Source organism: Caloenas nicobarica, chromosome 1 (genome assembly GCF_036013445.1).
Source record: "Caloenas nicobarica isolate bCalNic1 chromosome 1, bCalNic1.hap1, whole genome shotgun sequence".
Lineage (NCBI taxonomy): Eukaryota > Metazoa > Chordata > Aves > Columbiformes > Columbidae > Caloenas > Caloenas nicobarica.
Window position 1 is genome coordinate 151,323,925 of NC_088245.1, and position 5,416 is coordinate 151,329,340.

Genomic DNA, 5,416 nt, shown 5'->3' on the forward strand with positions numbered 1-5,416 from the left:
GTTCATGCTTAACGTCAAAGAAAGACTTTAATATTACAATTGGATTTAAATTTCAGTCACTTCCTAAGGACAGGTATACTACTAAAGCCTTAAATAGCCCAGATACTACTTACCAATGCAAAGGATGTTGAAGCAGAAGCCCTGCTTGATGGATTTTTTAACCAGTTGATCGGGTAAACTAGCAAAACCAACATGCCCGGACAAGGATAAAGTTCGATAGCCATCATTTTGCTACAGAAAAATTATTTAGAAATATGTTAGTGAAGTCAGTGGCAAAGCATTTAGCAAGGATAACAAAGGAACTGTACTAGTAAGCTAGAACTCATTCCTTATGATTTACATTGAACCAAGAAAAGTCTGAAAAAAGATCTATCAACTTTACTCCATGACTTGAGAAAACATACAAATTTACAGGACTATTTACAGGATCAAAGTGAAGTCCATGTTTTGGAAAAAAAAAAAACCAACACAACACATGAAATATCAACAAAACAAAGCGGGTAAGTCCAACTGAAAATGCAAACCAAAAACTACAGACAGAAAAGATCACAGTTGATTTGGTCTTAGAAATCACAGAATCATAGAATCACAGAATGTTAGGGATTGGAAGGGACCTCAAAAGATCATCTAGTCCAATCCCCCTGCTGGAGCAGGAACACCTAGGTGAGGTTACACAGGAAGGTGTCCAGGTGGGTTTTGAATGTCTCCAGAGAAGGAGACTCCACAACCTCCCTGGGCAGCCTGTTCCAGTGCTCTGGCACCCTCATCATGAAGAAGTTTCTTCTCAAATTTAAGTGGAACCTCCTGTGTTCCAGTTTGTACCCCTTGCCCCTTGTCCTATCATTGGTTGTCACCAAGAAGAGCCTGGATCCATCCTCATGACACTCACCCTTTACATGTTTATAGACATTAATGAGGTCACCCCTCAGTCTCCTCTTCTCCAAGCTAAAGAGACCCAGCTCCCTCAGCCTTCCCTCATAAGGGAGATGCTCCACTCCCTTCATCATCTTTGTGGCCCTACGCTGGACTCTCTCCAGTAGTTCCCTGTCCTTCTTGAACTGAGGGGCCTAGAACTGGACACAATAGTCCAGATGAGGTCTCACCAGGGCAGAGTAGAGGGGCAGGAGAACCTCTCTCAACCTACTAACCACTCCACTTCTAATACACCCCAGGATGCCATTGGCCTTCTTGGCCGCAAGGGCACAGTACTGGCTCATGGTCATCCTGCTGTCCACCAGGACCCCCAGGTCCCTTTCCCCTACACTGCTCTCTAACAGGTCGTTCCCCAACCTGTACTGGAACCTGGGGTTGTTCCAGCCCAGATGCAAGACTCTACACTTGCCTTTGTTATATTTCATTAAATTTTTCCCCGCCCAACTCTCTAGCCTGTCCAGATCTCGCTGGATGGCAGCACAGCCTTCTGGCGTGTCAGCCACTCCTCCCAGCTTGGTGTCATCAGCAAACTTGCTGATAGTGCACTCTATTCCCTCATCCAAGTCGTTGATGAATATATTGAACAGTATTGGCCCCAGAACTGACCCTTGAGGCACTCCACTAGATACAGGCCTCCAACCAGACTCCGCCCCATTGACCACGACTCTCTGGCTTCTCTCCTTCAGCCAGTTCATAGTTCACCTCACTACCCGACCGTCCAGACCACACTTCCTCAATTTGGCAGCAAGGATGCTGTGGGAGACTGTGTCAAACGCTTTACTGAAATCAAGGTATATTTTAAAACTATTTGAGTGGCAGAATTCAAAATAGCAACCATAATCACATGAAGGTGTATGTTATCAATCAGAACTTATTCTGAGTAGCTGGAACGGAAATCATTATTTATGTAAAATAATACATTATCTACACACCAGAACTCTAAGAGAGAATATTAGAAATGTCTAGAGGAGCACATTCCTTTTCAAATGTCAGCTAGCAATCTAGCATTGTGACATCAAGGCAATGGGCACACTAAAAATGCATAAAAGGAAGTATGTTGGTTCATACAAATGAACTGTATTTTTAAACAAATATCCAATATCAAAACTATAAACAGTGATAGGTCCATGGTACTCTTTCTCTTATGTTTCCAATCCACATGGAATTGGAAACCACTACTGGCTCCTGGGAACATGTATATAGCAAACAGCAGGGAATTTTTTATTTAACACTTACAAGCCCATAAAAGTGCTACCTTCAGATATGCATGGCCAATTTAGGAGTTCTCACAGCTAAAAGGATGTGGGCATTCCTGACAGTAAATACTCATCCTCTTCTTGTTTTGCTTAGTATTTCTTGTGTGGGACTACAAACTGCACTAACTCTCATTTTAGACTATTATAAACAGATAATTCCATTTTACATAATAAGGCAAAATGCATAAACAAACTGAAGAGTTTAAAGAGAAGATATGACATCTTAGGGTTATAAAAAAATAAATGTTCATTCAAAGCATGTCTGAAAAAGAAATTTCTCAAGCTATTATACCACATGGAAATTACTAATAAAAAGCACGGAATAACACTGAAAACTGTCAGTATCCCGTCCATTTATAGACAAGTGTATCTGAGACAGAGTGGCAGCACATCTAACTACTGTAGTTACACAGTCTGATATTCACACCCACCAGTATTAGACAGTTCTTCTAAAACAAACCATTTAGCCTCCACACCAAAAGCCAGCACAAGAGGCTCACCATAACTGGAGAAAGGAGACTTTTCATCTTCATGTCACCAGCCTAAATCCAAACTGTGCTGGGCTACCCTCAAAATCCCTGCACAGCCATCAGTTACTCCCCAAGAAAAAAAGTAGCAAAAAGAACTTTCTTTCCTTCCAGTCCACTTGGATTTCAGTGGAGAAAACACCGATACCCACAACCGTACTGACCATTTCCAGAGGTCATCAGAGTAACCACCACATCACCCACGAGAAACTGTGTTAGGATTAAAAAGCATTTAGCTGAGGAAACTGGTATTCCACCTGTATTTGCTGTACAAAGCTAAGAGCAGGAACAGGCAACTCGAGCCCTCATAGCCATGAATGCTACTAATTCATTTTCAAAATGAATGGAGAGATTAATTGCTATTTGGCAATTAAACTCAAGAGTTTACTGTTTTCTGAAAACGAAAATCAACAATAATTAGTTATTCCACTGTTATATTAGTTGTTTATCACTGAAAATGTGCCCAAATTTCTGTGTGAAATAGAGGACAATGAGAAGTAATAACCATGCAAAACACGGTGCCTTCTCTGTGCTTTGCTTAGAAAGCTAAGGTTATGCTTCTAACTCAACAAACATATGGCTGTATCACTACTTAAAAATTTGTATCAGATGTTCAAGACGGTTAATTTATTTCTAAGTTTCTCCCAAAGATGCTTCTTATGGATATGTGTTGCAGACAGGAAAGAGAGTAACAATTTCTGCATTATTTATGCAATCACCAAGATACTCTGATACATCTCAAATTTGCTGCTATCTTAAGATAGCATATTTCATTTTTCTTCAGTACATAATTTAACGACACTACACAGTTATGAGTAGAAATTAAAACGTTTTTTCTGGAAATGTAAATATAAGTACATGGCAAGTTCTATGTCATTTCAGACACAGGCCAAAAAACTGACCCAAGACAGAAAAGTCCTGGTGAATTGTAAAAACGGATTATAGAACTTGGTACTTAGAAGAACTTCACGAATAGAGAAATGGTGTTTTGTGCACAGCTTTCTTCAGCGCTGTCCTGAGGGAGGGAAGAAATAAATCATCTTCACTTTGTGCATGCAGAGATGACACAAAGATATTAGTTGAGAAAACAAATGGAAAGACTAAGACAGCAGGAACATGAATCTCATTGACCCCACATGTAATTTACCACCTTAACTACAAGATTACTCTGTCAGAGGTAATAACATAGTAAACAAAAAAATTAATCACCACCCTTTAAAACCTCACATAGCTGAGTGTGACCCAACAATGAGAATGTCAGCAGGAGTACATACAGGATAGGGGAGAACAAGAATTTCAAGCAGAAATAATATTTATTCATACAATTCATGAGAACATGTTTTAATGTCTTGTCCTAAAGTTCTTGTTTTAAAGAGGAGATTGGCAAATTGAAGGATAGGGATATTTCAGAGTCTCAGAAAACATTTTTACAGAGAAACAGTACAGAAACATAGCCCATATAAGTTATTTCAAGAAAATGGACAGAGTTGACTTGATCACAGTAAATATGAGACTTCTGGAAGAAAAATGCAGAATCTATTTCTATTTAAAACATACATATACTTTAAGGATTTTAACCGCTATTGAATTGTTCAGACAGTTGTCCTAAGACACAACAGAGTCTTCAGGAATCAGCTTCACCAAAAATGCTGCAATAAAAGCTCTTAATTTAGACTACAAAACTTTAAATATTGTGCAGCTCAACTTGAGGCAGCTTCAGTCTCACTGATTTAGAAGTCGAAATTCTTGCATGTTAATACTTCTGTTCTCCATGCAACAAATGCTACATGACTCAGAGCTACTTGTTCTCATTTGGAGACTTGTCTCTCTCCACCTTCTTACGGAAGAATCACTTCGTGAATCTGTTCCATCTGACATCGGTTGGCACATTCTCTTAATAGAAAAGGCAATAGCCTATGTTTTTCCTTCTGAATTTTTCCAAGGGCATCACGTGTCTCTCCCTCAATGCCAGCACCTCATACAGCTTCATTCTGCTGTGGTCTATCAAATACAGAGAAATTAAATCCCCAAAACTGACCACGGGATGCCTGCATTCTTAGTACTTTTCAAAGAAATAATACAGCGTCCAGAAGAAAAACAAGTTACTATTGTATTGCCACTTTAGAAAAATGGTGACAACTCAAAAATTAAGAAACATAAATCATACTGAAACCAATTAAGTCACCACACTAGACAGTCTTTTCAGATTGGTATCCGTTAGATGGAACAGCTAAACTATGCTTGAAGACAGCATCTCATCCAAACTTATTCAGTGAATAATTCAAAGCTTGTCATCTAACTGCTACGAGAACTGTAATACTCCTGTAAATACTTCCAGTTTCTCACTGCTTTCTCAGAATTCATAGTTTTATCAAAATGGTACAACATTTAGATAGCTTGAGATGGTCTAAATCACATCTCGTTCCTTCCCTCCCCACTTTTTTAAAGGGTTGGTAGAGTAGCTTTCACAGAACTGTATCTGGATTTCTGCAAATTCAGTTAATCAGTAATATCGGTTTATATAAAGTCCTCTTGCCCATTAACAACAGCGTGCAAAGAAAAATGATCCCCAAGACAAAAGTAATATTTAAAAATAGGTTTTTTCCTGCAGAAGCAAACTACAAAAAATAGTTGTCTTTTCAATTTGCCACCTATTTAAGACTACAACTGCACTACACTGGCCATTCCACAGCAAAGCTG